This window comes from Electrona antarctica (genome assembly GCF_951216825.1).
Source record: "Electrona antarctica genome assembly, chromosome: 4".
NCBI classification, from domain to species: Eukaryota; Metazoa; Chordata; class Actinopteri; order Myctophiformes; family Myctophidae; genus Electrona; species Electrona antarctica.
Genome location: NC_136809.1, coordinates 30,173,893 through 30,194,983, shown reverse-complemented (window position 1 = coordinate 30,194,983; position 21,091 = coordinate 30,173,893). Strand labels below are relative to the sequence as shown.

Genomic DNA, 21,091 nt, shown 5'->3' with positions numbered 1-21,091 from the left:
GGCAGTGGCACTGGCAGTGAACTCCAACCCGTCCCTAACTTAATTTAGAACCTGAAATGCCACGTGGGTGCAGGGGATGGAATTAGCCCTGGTCCAGTGCTTACAGCGAGTCTAGTGAGAGACTCGCTGTAAGCACTGGACCAGGGCTAGGGATGGAATGTACGAGTGTGTGGGTTGCGTTGCATTATGGTGGTAGGTATTACAATTGTACAATTATGCGTGTGTGTGACTGTGTGTGTGTGTGTGTGAGAGAGAGAGAGAGAGAGAGAGGGATAGGCTAAGGCTATGCTATGATATGATACGGTCAAACGGCGCTGGCTATGTAGGCGCCGGCGGTACAGTTATTGGGTCAATTTGGCTAGCGTTATAAGTGACATTATTTATTATTTATTTTAGTCGAATGACAGGGATGATACAAGTCACTAGTCTCAAATAGATATAGGTGTCCTTTGTACACCTTTGTAGAAGGAGTAGGCTACAGAAAATATAGGCTGCCAGCCTGCCGCTACACTCCAGTGTAGCCTACTTGATTCTAAAATTATGTAGGTTGATTGAATACTTGATTGATTGATTGCGTGCGTGTGGATGTTCCACAGCGGAGCAAGTTAACAACTACATTTCCCATGATACGTCAGTAGATGACTAAACAGACAACAGAGCAGCTTCATCGCTTTGACAGCTGAGTCGGGGTTAGTTTGCTGCTAGGAGGAAAAGTTGTGAGCGGACAACGACCTTGAACAACGCCGAGTACATGAATATGTAAGTTTATCTTGTGCTTTGTGCTTACTTCTTAACTATTTACGCTGTCCTTCCCATGGAGAGCTTCCTTACTATCCGCCTGATACACCACAGTAAGGGAAATGTCCAGATAGCACTCAGGGTGGGAACTCTTTGAGTCTTTGGTGGTAGGAAGTGGAGCCTAGACTTGTCCCTTTCTTGAGGAGTTTAGTTTAGAGACATTGTTTTATTGTCTTACTTTAGACTGAAGTTGATCCACTTCACTTCACACTCACAGTTAGCTAACTCACAGTCTACCTGTGACTGTGAGCTGATGTTCGAAACCTTCATTTTTCATTTTTTTTGCAGACGTCGCACCCCACAATGCTTTTTAACTGATATTATTAGGCTATTTTTTGTTTGCGCTTGATTTGACCATTATCCTGTTGGTAGGCGATCTTGTTTGTTACTGTCGCGGCTGTGAACAAGAGCATCCTCCAAGTTTGTGTGTGTGTGTGTGTGTGTGCGCGCGCGTGTCATAGGATAAATCTATGAGACACTGACTATCTCAGCCGGTAATGCTTACATACTGACAATCACTTTCTGTCACATCACATCATACAAGTCTATCTCCTGAAAGCATTAGGCTTATTAGCACAATGAATGCAAAGGACAAAAAGTCAAAGCAAAAAGCATTAGGGGACAAAAATCCATTGTATTTGATCATTCTTCCCCAGTCAATACTGTTTAATGTCTGTTTGAAATGTCTTTACTGTGAAAACATTAGAAAGCTGCGAGAGAGACATTGTAAGGGATGAAACAGAAAGCTATGGTGATGATGGGATTAACTTCTAGACGAGCATGGAGTTTTGACTATGAACTATACAGTACACTGCATAGTTTGTCAAGAGAAGAGGGCAATTAATTGCTATATGGAGTTTTGGGAAGGCTGAGCTGATACTTATTGTGTGAACAGTAGGCTACTCCATAGTATAATATTATGCTCAGATGTCTGTATTTCCACATGAAAGAAACTTCAGTCCTATAGCTGTAGGCCTATGTGACACAGTAAGTACCACACACAGCCAAGCTTGTTCTTACATTTAAAGAGCATTGAGATATATCAATGTAAATGTCGGTGAATGCATTGTGGAAGTAGCCTGGTTAATAAACCAGACCGAATCAGCCGTTGGCAAAAAAAAGTTGCCTACCAGCGGATTACGGTCTGGCGAGGCTCAGTAGCACGCCTCTTTCCTACAGCAGAGAACAGGTCGGACCAATCGGGACACGGTATGCAATATAGGCGGGCTTTGGTACAGTGACGTTCAATGCTTGAGACTTTTGACTGACAGTAGCTCTGACCAATTGCGTCAAAGAGAAAATGTTCCCCGGGAAATGAAATCCAAGTGGAGCCAGCCCAGACTGATATACCGCGACAGTGTTGTGTGATATTAGTCTGGCTTATTAGCCAGGCTATTGTGGAAGCACTTGCACAACCTCAACTAAAACCCAAATAGGAAGCCGGACTAACACGTAACAGGAGATTGCTGTCTGCCCTTAAGGCAAAACTGCTAAAGACAAACTTCAGTTCAGTAAATTAACTTGTTGCCTATAGGCCTACATTATGTGTTTGTTTTGTAAATCTTTCTACTGTACCTATCTATTGAAGTAGAATGCAGAAGCAGGGTACAGTAGAATAGACCGGTTAGGCCGAGCAGCTGAAAGAATGCAATGTTTTGTTAGCCACTTTTCATGTGTGAGCATGACGTAATGTAGATTCTAGATAGAATGTCTGCTGTGTAATTTGACTTAATCAAAGCCAGATCATAAGCCATGAGTCAAAAGACACTCACTTCTAGAAAAAAAACAAATCTGCATGCCAGGGTTGATGAGAAACTTTAATGCCATTTATGGTATAATCACAGCATAGCACAAAGCCATCATTTAGCCTTAATACAAGACTGTTGTATCCGTCTTGATCCAAGGCTGAGCCATCATTATGACTATTAGAAAAACAGCACAATACAAAGTAGAGATGCTCCGATAATCGGCCAGTGATCGGTGATCGGCCATATCGGCTGATATTCACTCTGATCGGTAATCGGCATTTACCCTATCTGTGATCGGCAATTTACCCAATCTGGAGAAACTGATCTTTTACACCATATAAGTTGTATAAATGTCAATCAGATATATAGTATAACATCATTTTGCATTTTGTGACAGGCCTAAACATTCTCCCCTTCCTCCCCACACACAGGAACAGTTTTGACATGGGTTTTGCCATATAATCATTTTGGAAATATTAAAATTTGCAACATTTCACAAGATCAGTATCGGTATCGGACCTATCGGTATCGGCCGATCATGAGAAAAACAATCGGTATCGGTCCCAAAAAACCTGATCGGAGCATCTCTAATACAAAGGTAGTACAATGTTGGCTTTGGGACAGGATGAAACTTTCACTTACCAATATATCCATAGACATTTAATAGTAATTTATACATTTTTTTTAAGTCCTCATGAGATTTTTACTACCAGATTAAAAAGTGTTTGCAGCTAAAAACTCGCATTGCCTCTTCGACAGCTGTACATTTGTTGGCATGAGTACATTGACGTCCAGTCGTGCATTGCAATGGGCAAACAAAAATGTGCCCATCATGCAGAAGAAATGTTACATTACTGTATGCTACATGAAAATAGTAATACATGGGGAATTGTGATACAAATTAAGTGAAAGATTTTACAAATGACATATTTTGTATATAATCAGTATATAATGACACAGTATTGTATTTTATAACAGTCAAGTTATATGAAAACATAAAATAATTTAGCTGCGTGTAGTCCTAATCTCGCTGGCCTGATTTTATCATGAACTCTGATTTACATTAACACTGGATTTGATTGTCAAGTAGCCTCTATATGCAATTTGACCTTTGTACTGCTTACTATCACTTGATTATAATATTGGTGATTAAGGAAATGAAGCATATTCTATTATTCTCTGATGTCACTCACTTGTAATTCACTCTGGGTGAGAGATTCAGCTAACAAGGAGCTTGAATGAGAGTCAATTTCTACACACACACACAATATTTGTCTTTGTTTTATGGCTAGTTGTCAGTGTGTCCTCATTTTCTGTCTGAATTTACCAGTACAGTGGATCATTGTCTCCAACATTTAGCTAAGCCACTTTTAATGAGCATATTGACCTGTAAACAGTAGGCTGTTCTGTGCCTTACTCTTCTAAGCCAGCTACAGTGTTGTGGCATAAAGGTTAATGTAAGGCCAGCAACTGTATCTGGATTTTAGTCAAATCGGGTCTCTCGGATTTCAACAACCGCAAGGTCATGGCTTTGCTCCCCACTACAGCTGATATGGCCACCAAAAGCCTAGTCTGAGATGCTGAATAACAGCGGGCGACAGCCAGACGAATGTTCTGGAAGTGCATTATTTGTCTCTGCTTATAGACACACTGCGTCCCTCTTCTAAAGCATGCCAGGTGTACATTATTGAATGAAACAAAAATGACTGTTTTGTTTGATATGACAAGTCAATCTGTTAATAGAACACATTAATATGTCTTTGACCTCACTTAAGGCTGTAATTAATCAGTGCTTGATCAACAGTCAAATCAGACAGCCTTGAATTAATCAATAAGCCACTGTGTTGGGAACAGTGATAGTCGTTTACCTGCGATAACAAGCTAAGCCAATGTGTAGATCTGCTATTTTCACTACTTCTTAAAAGTTTTTTCTTCCTAATTTGTTATGGCTGAGAATTGTATTTATTTATTCATTCAATTCTTGCTATGCTTCCAATGTCTATGCATTATAAGCATACTTATAATTCGTTATAATCTATAACAGTATAATTGCTTATAACTGTATAATTATATATAGTTACTACTAGTCCTTACCCATTCTAATATATGAACACCAAATTAGGTACAGTGTTGGTAATGAGATGTAATAGATCACATTATTGATTGGGAGGGAATTGTTAACGGATGATCGTGGGAAGGGCACAAAGTTAATATTATTAGGCAAGTGGTCTGCGGAGCATTCCCTGGGGGAGGGGTCTGTATTCCTGGGCCTCACATAAATACGTCTCTGTATGGCTGAGACACGAACGCACACACGACAGATATTCGAGGTGATGCTGCTGTTCATTTTATCACATTCGGTGCAGTAGGCTATTGTAACATTGTCCTTGGCTTTGACTACTTCAGACAGGACATGGCCATCTGTAACCGCACGTCACCACTGCTTTCAGCTGTCTGTCTGGCGTCTGCCACACACCCCCCACCACAATGCCTGTGCTGTTTCACCCGTGTTTGGTTTGAAGTGATATCGAGTGACATTCGAATTTGCAAAGTTGTCGCTATGTTATTGGGGAGGAAGCGAGAGTGAAGGCACGTTACTTATCAGTATGGCTAAAGCCAGGCTAGAGGCTTGGGGACTGAAGGTGCGTTCAAACCTGAAGATACAGTATATGTTTTCAGTTGCTTCACATTGGTCACGCAGGTCAGCGTTTGTTTAAAAAACAAGGAAAAAAAAGTCCCTTCACGTCAGCTCACTCGTTTCCATGCAAGACCTGTAGCTGTCTTCCCCCTCCCTCGAGTGGTGGCTTATATTATCGATATATTATGATACAACTCATGAATACTCATTGTGCTTTACAGTACACATTATAAAGCATTCTAGAATGACGTAGAAGGTATATAACTATAAGCGTTATAATACTTCATAATTACTGGACACTTTTTGTAGTGGATTATAGTACATTGTAATAATCTATCTCATAATGTATTGTAATCACTGTTATAATGCATTATAGTGGTCAGGGTCATTGTGTGCTTTAAATAAATAAATAATATTCTTGAAGGTGTAAGCAAAACTTTGTGTATTCTTGCATACATGTAATGCTATTTATTAACCACCCAATGACCACGACCCCTTATAGCACCCATTGACCACTTATAATGCCCTACTTGGGAACGTTGCAAGTTGGGAACAATGAAAATCGGGAATACATACCCCAACTCCACCCTAGTATGCAATACCCGTTATATCTGTTTTCTTAGCACCCGTTTTAACTCTGTCTGCCTGTGTAAGTCCTTCTGCAGTGATAAATGTCCATGGAGCAAACTGGCTGTGAAAAGTGGACTGACTAAGTAATCAAATTGCAGGTGTGGGGAAAAAGGCTCAGGCAGGCGCTCGAAATTGCACAGGTAGGGGGCTTAGGCTCATTTGGTCCACTGGCAGAGCCTGAGCAGAGCCTTTTCTGGCGGTTGGACAACCGTGTATCCGACCGACTCGAGGCCAGGCACTGCACTCCGTGTGGTGATGTGGAACGCGTGTGTCGAATTAGAAGTTGGTGGATCGAGCGGTCCACAAGTTATGATGTGTACACTGTACACACACACACACACACACACACACACACACACACACACACAGAGACGTGAATTTATTGTAAGACATAAGCATACTATATTGATTGTAATTATAATGCATAAATAAATTGTATATAATGTTACAAGAATTATTGAATTATAATGCACGATGCCGTTCAGCGGAAACCTTACTTACGTATGTCCAAAACCGTTCCTTTTTTATTACCAGTATTATTTTAAAAACATGAGCTTGTAGATCTGCTATTTTACTTTTGTGTGACACTCTTGTGTGGTGAAGTTGGGCATGAATTTACAGAGGAGTTGCAAGGTTTCTGATACAGTATGATTGGAATAGTGGGGATGGACGGACGCCGGTTGACTGGACAGACAGACAGACAGACAGACTAACCAATGGGCTGAACGACATGGCCATCCTTAGAGCCCTAGTGGGGCTAAAAACAGGTACTCATGTCTGCCGACACAGGGTAGTGTGTAGATCTGATTTTACGGCACAAAGACCAGTGCTTTGTAGAATTTGACTAATGCAAATGACTTGGATTCAGTAGTACAGTAGATGGAAGTCTATAGGACTGACTCACAGAAGTCTGGCTTCTCACGGCATGCTTGCTGAACTATTTCTGCACTTGATAAGTTGTGACTACTTGTGTCATGTTTTGATGGATTTGATTCTGCAAAAATATGATAGTCAACATAATAATCTGCAGTACTGATGCAGGATAAAGACATCAACTGGGACTTCTACGATAGCTAAACACTGTACGTTTTGCAGACCATGAAGTTGGAGAGCCCACGCTGCTCCACAGCGTTTACTTGATGCTAATAACTGGGATGCAGCTGTGGTAAACATAAACTCTGTCATCTGTCTCTCTCTCTCTCTCTCTTTCTTCTTAACGCACACACACACACACGCTTCCTCTCTTTCTCACACACACACCATAATAAACACGCCCTCTCCCTCCTCTGTATATTTCCTTCCCGCAACCTCTCCTCTCCCCCTCTCTTCAACCCCACCCACCCTCTCTCTCTCTCTCTCTCTCTCTCTGTGTCTCTCTCTCAGGCAGGATACAGACTCCTGCCGGGACAGTAGCTGAGAGAGGCAGCTACAGGCAGCAGCAGCGGCGAAGGGCCTTTCATCTGACGTGCACTTTTACTGAAGGACACACAGGCCAATATGTGTACAATGCCCTCTACAAGAGTAACTACTGGAGCCACACAGTAAGTCCCTGACATATACTAACATACAGTATGTACTGTACATAATACTAATTGGCTATTATGTATGTTGTTGTTGTTATCCCGTCATACCTGGCCAATGTTGTTAGCATCTGATAATAGTATTATACTGCTGGACACAGAAGACAAACAAGAGTTTCCTGTGCAAGGTTAAATAATATAACAATTCAGCCAGTTTCTGTAATGCATACATATCATAAGACAGAGACATGCTGTATTGTTTTGTTACAGTATTTCTAGCTTTGCTACTTGATTGGTGGTTAATCAATACTGTGTGTTTCAGCACTGTAAACCACCCTACTAAACATTGCAAGTACAACATCCTGCAAAGATAAATGCTGTAACAAAAGACTCTAACCTTTCACATTGCTATCATAGGGTAACTTATATATAGTTCATATTAAACCTATATTAATATGGTGTAGGAGCAATGATATTACTAAGCTACTATTATTATAACTCACTGACTGTCAGCTTTGGAAAATGTTAGTATTTTATAGGCACAAATAATAACTATAGTATCATAGCACTAAGTCATGTTCTAAAATGACTTAAATACTATTATACAGTCTGTATTGTGTATGATGGTTAATACATAGATTATAAAAGTTGTTTTAGACAGCACGGTGTGTGTCATTGATGCTACATTTGTTACAGTGTAGCTGTGTCTTTTTATGTTGATTGTTTAGTAGCCAGGACAGAGGCCCCAGTGTTCTCCTTGATGCTTCTCATGTCAACATGCCAGAATCCTAAACAAAGTCTCATTCTATTGGCGTCTATGTAGATCGAGTGGAGTGTACTGTATGTGGAGGTGTAGACTAAAATGACCGACTTGTTACCATATTCTGTGGAGGGCTGTTTAAACTCTTTTAGCCGAATGGAGCAGGTGAGTGAGTCAGGTTTATTGAGTCATTGTTCATAGGCTTTACCTGTCCTTTTGAATAGACCTCCATATACAACGCATGACTGTGTGACGTTCTGCTTGTGTGTTTTGCTGTGACAAGGTGGGACGTCACCTTGACAGACTTAGTGGGAGATAATGCAGGGTTTTAGTGTGTCACTGTACTCGGCATGAGTTTTCAGACATACTGAGGAATTTCTACAACTAATTAACAAATTGAAAGTGCTTTGGTCTGGTCTCAGGGTGAATAGTTTGGCACTCCTTGCTGAACGTGAAGCGCCGTGCATTGTGTGTGCCTGCATTGGGTAGATTATTGACTCGTGAGTCGTGACAGGCTTATAACAGTATTTGTTATACGCGGACCAGGTGAACCCAAGTGCAGACTCGGATAATTAGACAGGGTTATGGTTATAAAGGTATTTATTAAGAGGTTGGGTGGGGTGCAGGTCACTGGAAGCTCAGCTTTATGGGAACCAGCTGCAGTCAGTGGAGATGGACGCAGGAGCAAGCCGAGTTGGGACAGGCTAGGGATGGCAAACCTGGGCAGATGAGATGGGGGACTGGAGACAGGAACCAGAGTTGGAATAGATGTCATGAGCAAAAGGCTAGGATCAGGCAGTGTGGAAGCCAGGTATCAGAACTTTTGCAACTGGCGGGGCTTGACTTGAGCACACCTATCTCCACTTAGACAAACAGGCAGGCATGCTCTAGCTGGGCGGAGCAGACATTTGCTAGCATAAGCTATATCACTTGAGTACAAGGCAGGTGCGCTGCAGGCAAGAAGTTGCATCCTTTACGAGCAAATGCCTGCACTGAGCAGCAAATTACCAACTCTGTCGACTAGTGCGCTGCCCGAGTTGTAAGCCGAGTTGGAATAGATTATAATGTATTTTGAAATTGCACATAGTACTTTAATTGATGTGAAACATAATTCTGGTTCAGAAACCTTATTGACATTCTACATGGCTACTTAGCTTAGCTTAGCTTGTCAAAACGAGCCAATGAGAATGTGCATCATCACACAATATCTGTGTGTGACCCAGGACGTAAGGGGCAGTCCCGGGGGATGTACTTACATGTATAGATTTACATTCCTTAGTAACGGTAATTAAGACCTTGTAGTGCCCAGGGCTATGACCAGGTTTAGTTTCGCCCCCCAATAAGTTTTTCTGAATCACAGTCATTGTATATCAGACGTATTTCAGAAGCAGGATCAAAATCATCACAGGTTTGCAGGTGTAAATAAGTGGGTGAAATACTTTTCCCCCCCCTCTCGAGTATGCTCCCTTTTATCTATTATCCTGACGCTGTATAATAATAAAAGCAAAAAAATACCCCCAAAAAGGAAATGACGTGTTGTGGAACTCTCGCGGAAGTGGCTGTCTATCTACATTAGTGCGACCATTTAGTGCACATTACACAAACTGATCATAGTTTTTTTCTCCCCTTTTTAAGATTTGGCTTTATGCCTTTTATTAGCCTCTTTTTATTCCCTGGGATGGGTTTCCACTCCAGATATATCTGTTCCAGTTGTCTGGGTGACTGTAGTGAGCTGTGAAAATAACCTGCAGGTCTTTTCTACTTAAAGGTCTTCTGGACACCTCCCCTGTTCTTTTCCCAAGCTCAGCTCACAGTTATATTCCTTTTCATCTTGTCTTCTCTGGCCTTCCATCCATCTAGTAAAATTGGTTCTTGTACAGCTTTACAGCTGTGTCTCTACTAGTCAACACATGTTTGACTAGAGTAGACTGTCCTCTGTCATTATGCCTTGCCTAAATCCTCATCTCAACACTACGTATCTGTCTCCCTCTTTCTCTTTTTACACACAGCTGGGCCCTTTCGTTTTGTTAGTTTATTTCCCCATCTCTTTCATGTAGCTAACCTCAGTTTGTGCTCTTATTATTTGTATTGTCCACTGGCCAGTGCATCATATCCTGCCTTTTGTCATGCTGATAAAGCTGCTAGGATAAGGCTGTGACTGTGAAGAACTGCTGATGGGATTGTTGGAGTGGAGCTGTTGGGATCTCTTTGGGTGTCACCCCGTGTCCCTTTGAGCAAGATACTGGACACCTTCCTGCTCATATTTTCCTCTGTCGGTCTCCTTTATCAATAAGGTCAGAGGATATAACAAACCCTGTCTTTATGGGCAAACTGGGCAATTGGTTTTGTTAATGGTTAACTGTACATGCTCTGTACACAAGAGCCTGATAACTATTAATACAGCGGCACCATTATGGATACAAATATTATCATATGGATTTTATTATCTAATATCTATACGATTTGATTACACCTTTTGTGTTCTGTATCAACATGTTTTCTATTTTTAATCACAGTGCCAATATAAGCGTTACAAAGAGTCTAGATGTCATAGTTTGATGCAATAATGAATGGGGCCATAAAAATACAACATTCACCGTATTCACACACTCCAGACAATATACTCCTACTTCATGCTTGAGGGTTATCCCCCCCCCCCCCCTCCCCCCTAAGTGCAAAATGGACAGATGTCCTTCCCAACCCTAAAGTCAAAGTTTGCGGGAAAAGTTGTAGTGTAGGACTTCATCATATCCTGCAGGGATACCATGGTTGCTTGTACTAACTAGATCATCACCAGGCTTTGAGCAGTAACAGGGAGCCAGTGGAGTGAGTGCATAAGAAGGTAACTATTTGTGAACATTTTGGGAGATTGAAGACCAGGGTTCGTGCTTCCGCATTCTGGATGAAGATTTGAGAGCGCATGCAGGTAGACCAGCAAGGAGGTAGTTGCACACACATCACATAAAGACTTGGTGGCCTGTAGTAACTCTGACGACCACCATATATAGACCACCACCACCATGGTAGGTCTATGTATATACCGTGAGAGTAACTCTTATGTTGTGGGGCATAATGAGTGTCATTATCCACATTTTGTTTATTGGTTTTATAACAAGCTTTCACGATGGTTTCTTTGTGTGCGAATTCTGCAAATATGGCTTTTTAATTTAATTTCTGTTGAAGGACATGGTGATTGCCACACAATATCCTTGTGTTCAGGGAACTACTCGATAAAAACACAATAAACATGATGAATAAAACATGAAATAATCAGTAGGGCAGAGAGACTGCACCTGAGCACCTGTTTACAATACCCATCATTATTCTAACCACATCAGCCTAGTTTGAGATTATTCTAATTTGGGTAATCTTATAGTTCCATTGTTCATACATGGTCATAAAAAAATATAGTAGTTCAATATTGTATAATTTAGCAACTCAAATGAGTGAGCTGTATATGCCTTGTGACTCTATACAGTATAAACACCAGGAGATAATGTCCAGACAGGTGTGTGTGTGTATGTGTGTGTACTATACAGTATGTGTATTTGTCTTATCTAATTGAGTGCACCAGTCTAACCTTGCCGTCTCACGTAGTGACAGAGACACATGGTGAGCGTGCAGGAGAGCTCGTAGTCATTGTGTATTGTTTGCAGAGTTAACAGTTTGCCAGATAGTGAACTGATACCTCCCCTCCCACCGCACGCACGCACGCACGCACGCACGCACGCACGCACGCACGCACGCACGCACGCACGCACGCACGCACGCACGCACGCACGCACGCACGCACGCACGCACGCACACACACACACACACACACTCACCTATAATAGGCCAATGTGAAAAGGGTGCCGTTTCTTCTTACGCCTTGGATGGCAATTGGATGATTTGAGGCATTTTGTTCCAAAAATGTGTTTTGCAAAAATCCACCTGTTTGTGGCGCTATAACAGGCCAATGTGAAAAGGGTGGGATATATTCCTCAGCCTAGTAGAAAAGTCTGTGAAATATTTCACGTAAATTGCATGCTGAAATCTGGAGGAGTAATATAAAAAAAATGTTTTACAGGTCGGCCTCCTGGTGGCGCTATAACAGGAAATTTGGGGCAGAGGTTCATCATTGGCATCCAGGGAGTGTGTGTGCAAAATAAACTTATTTGTAAAGCCTTTTTATAGCATTTAATAAATGGGGGGTCCACCCTGATGTCAGCCCCCCTTGCTGTAAATGGCTTCCCGTCGAATCCCGCACGTCTGGCACTGGAGGCCTCTGGAGTGAGCTGTATTTTGTATGCCCTGGAGCAGTTGAATAAGCTCGGTTACACCCTTTAGTCAAAGCATGTGGATGAGACTTCTGTTCTGATGTGGCCCTGATGAACAGAAAACAAGTTATCTTCACATCGTCATTTTCTCAGGTCCCCGTGAGACCGAAATACAATGGAATATCTAGGGGCAGATCAACAGCGTCCCTCTGGAACTTGTAACAAGTAAAACAAAAGAAAAGGAAGGCAGCCATGTTTCCTGGTCATTATAAGTAGGCCTAAAGCTTATCGTTTCATAGGGTGTAGACTGTAGACTTCCACTAAGAAACAAAGTCTTTACTTTTGGTCTACTGGTTTGGGGTAATGTTTTAAAACACTAATGGCATGTTTCCTACAATGTTTTTAGCTGTAGTCCAATTTTCACGTCTCCATATATGGTCACTCCTCGTGACATCACGTGATATCATGAAGACCCTTAGATCACGGTTATGTCGGGGCCACGGTGGCACAGTCGATAGTGCTGTCGCCTCACAGACGGTCCTCGGTTCGATTCCCGCTGGGGGCGTGTTCTCTCCTCCGCGTCATCAGTGCCCATACCCGAGGCGGGGTTGGTGAAAGGGCCTTTCTGTGTGGAGTTTGCATGTTCTCCCTGTGTCCCCTAGGGTAGGTACCCTCACAAAAAATATGCAGGTCTCTAAACTACCTCCCCCTGGCCAGCCAGGGCGCCTGATGTGGATTGGAAGAAACTTTGTGCTTGGTACCTGCAAGAGTTCCAACGCACGTCCACGTCCACGTCCCGTCACCGCAGCGCGAACACACATACAGCCACCCACACGCACGTCCTGTCGCTGCATCGCAAACCCATCCCTTCCTCACAGCCCTCCTCCTGTGCTACCTCTCATCAGCCCAGTCTCAACCCCTACATATCAGTGAGTACTCTGAGCTGTACTTTGGGGACGTGCACATACGTGACCAGGCATGCATGTGCACGTGGCCACGCATACGCATTAGCGGCAAACTGCGGTCATAGTTAAACATAAGGACAACAAAAGACAACAAAAGAATCACACCCGTGTGAAGTGAGGGGCGCTCTTATCATCATACATCACCATACATCACATTCCGTGCTCAACCAATCAAATCACAAATGTCATTCTGGCCAATGACAATTTGCGTCTTCACTTTTCTGTCCTAACTTTTGGCTTCAATGTTTGTGTTTACACGGACACCAAAAGATGGACATAGGAGGGGCTAGCAGCAATTTAGGAAAGTGAAAAAGGGCTTTGCAGATCTTGTGCATAAGCTAATGGTCAATGGCCGTGTGCAAATTCAGATCAATTGGTCCAGCCAGTGAGGAGAAGCGGGGATAGGAGACGGACATCTCTAAAATTATAGGTAGATAAATTGAGAAGGGCAATATATTGCAGTAAGTATTATGTATTATGCGTGATCTTGTCACCATAGGTGAAATGAGGTCTTATAAACCCAAAGAGAATCCAGTTCATTGTGCAGGTTTCAGGTGACACATAATACTATGGGTAAAGTATATAGCTATCCATTCCTAAGCATTATTGTACTTTGAACACCAGACCAGTGATCAAATGTACTGCCTGAGCAGATGGAAGCTATTATTGTAAATAAAGTTGATATAGTTCATGATGTCCGGTTGACGTAGAGGTCAAACCCTTGCCTTCCACTGAACATACCCAATGGTGCACGTGCCTCTGGCTTGGGCGTCATACACCTCAAACAAAGCTGGCAAGGGATCATGTTCTTGTCGCTGCACTAGCGACTTCTGCTGGTTGTCGATTGATGTGACTGTTCAGCCTGGCGGGGATGTGGGGGGGATGGAGTGAACCTCCTATGCAAATTACGCTTTCATTGTGAAACTCCTTGCTGTCGGGTGAAAATAATTTGTAGGAGTAGGTACTGTACGTACATGCAGTAGTAGTTTACTAGTAGGATTGGCAGCTTCAGGGGATCGTAGTACACATGGCAAGTGGATTAAATTGAGGAGAGAAAAAAGCTGACATTTCAGTTTGAACAATGCATACAGTATATATGCTGCGATTTATGATGATAATGAGCTTTTGGATGGAGGTGATTTCTATTTATGACGAGAGCTTTTGGATGGAGGTGATTTCTATTCATGACGAGAGCTTTTGGATGGAGGTGATTTCTATTCATGACGAGAGCTTTTGGATGGAGGTGATTTCTATTCATGACGAGAGCTTTTGGATGGAGGTGATTTCTATTCATGACGAGAGCTTTTGAATGGAGGTGATTTCTATTCATGACGAGAGCTTTTGGATCAGGACGAGTTTATGAGTAGTGATATTTTGAAGTGTGTGTGTGTACCTGTATACAGAGCAGCAGACTACTGTTTACAGTAATGCAGAATAGATGCATTCCAACACATGCACGTCCCGTCACCGTAGCGCGAACACACATAAAGTCACCCACACACACGTCCTGTCGCCACATCGCAAACTCATCCCTCCTCTGCTAACTCAGTCCAGCCCAGTCTCAACCCCTACATACAGTATCAGTGAGTAAGGTTAGAGAGCCCTCCCAAGACTGCATGGTTGTTGATGTCAGAATACACTTCTATACCTATTATAGAAGTACTGTATATATATATATATAGGTATATATACTAGGTTGAAAAATGCTCCTTGTCCATGTACGAGGGTGAGAAACTTACAAAAAATGGTGCTCTTTATTAATTCAACGTTTCGTATCCGGAACGAAACGACAAAGATCCCCTTTTTGTATTATATGCACTTTGTCCTACGCACCTGTCATCAACCTATTGAGGTGTGCATCGGCCTTTTTCTAAAAACCATAACGGATTTCCAAAAATATTTATATTAATTATTTTAAGCCTATAATCAAGCCATCCAGGCCTGCATGGCTTGAATCTAGGCTTAAATAAATAATTGATATATATATTAAACACTATTATTAGATGTAAATCTCAATTAGATTTTATCTAGTTAAATAAAGGATTAATATAAAGAAAAGAAAAAAATATATTTCTACACTACAGTGGCCATTGCTTACAGTACTAATGCAGGATATGCGTGAAGTTGGACTTCTACAATGGCGGCCACTATCCAGCACTTTATTTCTGCTTTGTCACATGAACAAGCCACTCGCTCTCCTACAGTTTCCCAGGGCAACAGTAGGTCCAGAGTCCCAGACCTTGTCGGCCAATTATAGAAGAGACCAGAATGCCCCTCCCACTCCCCTCCGCTAGCTAGCAGATAGTGATTTATCCAGGACTGGGTGAATACAGACTGGAACCAATTAATGTATTTATCCCCCCCCCCCTGCTAAGTAGTCACCATCTTTCAAATGCATTCCAAGTATCCTTTTGGCATTTTTGATGAACTTTCTTTACTTTAGCTTTTCTCTTCCGCTGTCTGACACGCATGCGTGCACACACACACACACACACACACACACACACACACACACACACACACACACACACACACACACACACACACACACACACACACACACACACACACACACACACACACACACACACACACACACACACACACACACACACACACACACACACTTGCTCTGGTCTATAGTAGAATGTTCCTGCCCCCTTCCTCCGCCTCTAGTTCCTCCCTTCACTCACGCTCTCTCTGCCCTGTGTGCCCCCTCTCACATACACACACACCATCTTGTAGGCAGATTGTTTGTAGAGTACCACGACCTCTCAGATCTCAGTCTGACACTGACTGAGGTCAAAGGTGCTGTCAGACACTGCAACAGTTGCACCTTTATCCACTTGCTTTATGTGTATAGGGATTCATGCAGTTTAGTTTGATATTACGGTTTGTTTTTAGCTTCACTGAGTTATTTTTGAGGGGTGCTCCTCCAATGCATGGCTTTTGAGAATTCTGTCATATGGCAGCCAAGTCTATGGGCTTTTTAATGTTTGTTTAGAGCAGCAGTTAAACAAACTGTGTGTGTGTGACACTGTGTGTGTGTGTGTGTGTGTGTGTGTGTGTGTGTGTGTGACACTGTGTGTGCGAGACACTGTGTGTGTGTGTGACACTGTGTGTGTGTGTGTGTGTGTGTGTGTGTGTGTGTGTGTGTGTGTGTGTGACACTGTGTGTGTGCGAGACACTGTGTGTGTGCGTGTGCGCGCGCAGTATTGTACAACCACAATACTAATCTCTCCTTGAGCTTCAGTGAATTGTGCAGCTCTGAAGCAGAACCAGAGTAGTTCTCAGCTGACAGGTTGAGTCTGTTCCCTGGCTTTATGCCTGTGTACTGAAGAGAGAGAGAGAGAGAGTTCAAAACAGGGGGAGAGGCTAATAATGCCATCCACCAGCGTGACAGTTGAAGTGTCACAGTTAAGTGGGCGACAGAGTCTCGCAAGGCTGGCTGTTTCACAAACCAACAGGCAACAACACTCACCGCCAAATTAGACTTGACAGAGGGACAATGTGTTACACAAAATAATGAGATGGAAGGGCGTGTGTGTGTGCATTTGTTTCTGTGTATGTTTTGGAGTGTCTGTATATCTGTTTGTGTTGACATAAAAATGCATATGTATTTACTTAGGCTAAATCAAGCAAACCCCACGGGACATAAACATGCTAAACTCTTCACCCTATGACACTTTCATGGTAATTTCCAACAACTCTTATGCTATTATGTAGCCTACACTGTATTTGTATCTCTCTCTCTCTCTCTCTCTCTCTCTCTCTCTCTCTCTCCTTATATTCTTATATTCAATGGCCTGGGGGGAGAGGGTATAGGGGCAATCTTTTTTTTTAAGATCAAAGTCAAATTAGAAAAAAAAAAGTTAAACAGCAGATCTTAAACATGCAATGCAACAAGACAAGAGCCATTTACATAGGAATAATGAGTGCAGTGTTGTGTCCTAAAAGGAATATTTGTTAGCAAACCGAATAGCAGTTATAAAGAACAGTTTCTTAAGCTTGAATTTAATTTGTCAATTTGTGGCAAATAGTTGTTGCAGTAAGCATAAAAAGCATAAAATACAGTTCATACAATGCAGTCATAACGTTTTTTTTCCCTACTGCGTATTTGACTGCATATTCCAAAGAGGTTAACTGTAAATGATGCACGGCAGTCTGTTTCCTACTGTAGAGACAGAGCACACATAAGTACCCCTACTACTGTAATGGGCTGTATGATACAGTAGCCTCTGAGTCTCGTGTGCGAGCTTCTCTCTATGACAGCTCTAAGTGCAGACAGAAATGATGTGTGGCATGGGGGCTGGGACTGGGTGAACTTGGCCAAGACCCATTTCACTCAGCTGATTGCATGCGATCAGGTTGGGGGATGGATATGGATATGAGGGTAAAAGTGACATGGGTGCTATTCAGAATGGGCCTTGGGGTGGTGGTGGGGGGGGTGACTACATAAGCCTGTCCGCATCACGACTACACTGCACACGAAAGTGTGTGTGTGTGTGTGTGTGTGCGTGTGCGTGTGCGTGTGCGTGTGCGTGCGTGCGTGCGTGCGTGCGTGCGTGCGTGCGTGCGTGCGTGTCCAGTGGTAATGCTGAGGTGTCACAGGGACACGAACAGGTGTCACACGCATACATAGGGAGGGACACACATAGCTGCGTAATGGAGCGGAGGCACCGCTCAAAAATGTATATTATGCTTCAGTAAACACAAAATTCAGATTCTAATTCTAAGGAACAGATGAGTTGTTACAATCCTTTATTTGTTGAAATAGGCAAATAACGGATCTCTTATAAAGCGTACATATTTTATTCTCAACTCTAATCATGTTGGTGGTGGTGATTTTCCTTTGGTGTGGCTAAAACCTCTTTAGAATTATCGATCTTGGACTTAGCTGCTGTCCTTTTTAAAGTTCTATAATATAAGTCATCAATCATTTTGTACATTCAGGTGTCACCTTTTCATTTTGGAACAAAGTTGATATGCCCTCCCTAACCTGTTAGGCATGTATTGTATAAATACAGTCTGTGCCTTTGGCCTGCATGGGGCTCATGTTTTATTGACTGAGATACTGTAATTCAGCTCAGGTATCAGCTGTCTCTTTGTCACTGGTCTGCTAAGCATGAAGCCTTTGTGTTAATTTCGTCGCTACGGCATTATTCCCGCAGTAATGCTTGTCAATTTAACTATATGAAAATGTACAGGGTTGTCATCGGTTATATCAAATAAACTGTAAAAGGACTTCATGTAATGTCAGACTTTAAACCGTGGGGTTTCCCTGGAACATAGCCATATGTTCTGGCACTGTTAAGTGGTTTCTGGTTTCCCCTTGCAGCCATTGTCTCTGTAGCGTTACATCATTGTTAGTGTCAATTACAGATCAATAGCAACGCATTGCCTGGCTGACTCACAGTATACAATATGAGCTTAGAGTCTTAGACAGTCTCCTGTTCACTCAAACACAGCCTGTTTTGTAAACAGTGCAGTATGAATGATCTGTGTTCATCCATTTACATTCAGCTGACACTCATCAACAAGAAATGCAGCCACAAAATCGACTTCAAACCTCAAATCCTTACATTAAAGAAGTACAGAGATCGGAGTCATAGTGCCCAGACCTTACTCATGTAATCCTGGATTTTATAGGTGGTGCAAGTGATTAAATGAGTTATTTTGTTAAAATAAATGTTAAATACATAAATAGCTCTATATTCCCATTGTAGTCATTGCTAGAGTGTTGTTGAGTAACAGGGGTCTCATTGTCCTCTCCAACTCTTTAATAAAGAGAAAATACATTTTCAGATGGGGATACCAATCATATCCAATCAAGAGAGAGATCTATGGGTTCCTGTATCCAGGATACAGGATAAACCAGTCAAATTAGATGTGATGACACAAATGACTTACTGGTAAAATGGGAATTAGAACACTATAACTTTTAAGCTGATAAATGGTTTCTCTCTCCGAGTCCTGATTGGTTGGAATTTGTAACCCACCTGAAAATATATGTTATGTATATTAAAGAGCTGTAGAGACGGGGAGAGACCTCTGTTACTGAATACATGGACATAGCTGAGGAGATCTGATTGGAGGAACAGTGGTGGGATGTCAGGTAGCTCTTGTTGGTACAAAGTTTTAAACACAGGATGCGCTGCCCCCTGCTGTTTGGTTTTATATGACTTTATTGTTTATAGCACTTACTTGCAAACTGGGAACCCATTGGCAAAACAAAGGAAAAACGGTGTCTCATATCCTGTGTGTAGCTAGAGGCTGGTCATGGTAACTCTGATCTCTCTGACCCTCAAAACACAGTCCCCAGCCTGGGCCATGTGATTCTTACAATGAAAGAGTCTCTCTGAACATCAAACTAAAAGGCTTTATATTCCTGGTGTCACCCAATTTTGCTCAGTCACATCGCTGTTTATAACTTGCCTCCCAAGATTATTTAATTTGTTCTAATGTAGTTCAGTTTGAATATATAACATCCTGCCAGTTACTTCACATATATAACATCCTGCCAGTTACTTCACATACTGTATTCCTTATAAGAAAAAACCCCAAAAGAAGCTCGGACTAGCCTGCCAGCGTGTCGCGGGTTTGAGTCCCAATCCCGACAACCTTTGCTGCATGTCACCCCCTATCTCTCTCCCCATTTCCTGACAGACTACTGTAATTTGTCAAAAGCCAGAAAGGCTAAAAAAATATCTTAAAAACCCACATCAACACATTTAATTATAGCTATAATAAAGGCGGGTAGCAATGAGGGTGATGGGGACATGAAAAATATTCCGTAATAAATCCTTGGGTTTTGTGAGCAGCTTAGATAGGAAGGAGTATGTACTGGCCTTTACTATCTGATCATGGCCAGAATATTGTCATTTGTATCGCAGTACAGTAAAGCCAGCATCCCTAGAAGCAACAGAGCATCTCTTCATGGGTATTGAAGATAATACTAAAGTATTTTCTATAGATATAGATGGTAACCAGCAGTGATCTGATGCAGCTTCACAAAAATCTCTTTGTCCCTAGCAAGTTCTACAAAAATACTTTCGAGTGGAGTTGAGTTGGTTTGGTCAAACTGTTTCACAGATACACTATCAGCTGTAGAGTGGAAGGTGGAAATCAATGAATCTCTCTATCTCTCTCTCTCTCTCTCTCTCTCTCTCTCTCTCTCTCTCTCTCTCTCTCTCTCTCTCTCCTCCCCCCAGATCCTGATGCCCTGGCAGCCTGCAATTATTCCCTGAGCCACCAGGGGGCCTCAGTCCCTCCCTGGGACGCCCACCCTTCAGTCCCCTGCCTTCACCCTGAATCCTCCAGCACCAGTCAAGCTGTCCCACCCTGCTCCCCCTCCCACCTCTCCTCCTCTTCCACTTTCTGCCTCCTCCTGGCCACCACAGGCCCTCCTGGCCTCCCAGCTAGACTTCTCCTCCCTCCATGAGGGGCAGGGGGAGGCGTCAGGGGCCCTGGATGAGCTGGGCTCCGTTCCTCTTCACTTGGCCTCGCCTGGGAACACCAGGCAGCCGGGACCAGCGGGCCTCCACGATGTTTCAACCATCACAGGTAGGTCACACACAAAGCTGTGGTGAGTTGGATGGGAAGAGAACTACTCTAGCTCACTTAACAGCCAAGTAAAGAACATAAATTTGTGTTTGGTGAGACATAGAATAGGTGTCATTATTAACATAACACAGAATCACATAGAATAGGTGTCATTATTAACATAACACAGAATCAGAATCATCTTTATTGTCACATCACAGTTTTACAAGT

The 21,091-nt window shown here is 42.5% G+C and overlaps 1 long non-coding RNA gene across 1 annotated transcript; it reads left to right on the top strand.

Moving 5' to 3' along the window:
* The first annotated feature begins 625 nt into the window (after window positions 1-625).
* Window positions 626-20,712, top strand: LOC306922391. The gene is made up of 3 exons (XR_013789918.1): window positions 626-759; window positions 7,198-7,355; window positions 20,530-20,712. It is a non-coding gene; the product is annotated as an uncharacterized lncRNA (long non-coding RNA).
* The last annotated feature ends 379 nt before the right edge of the window (window positions 20,713-21,091 follow it).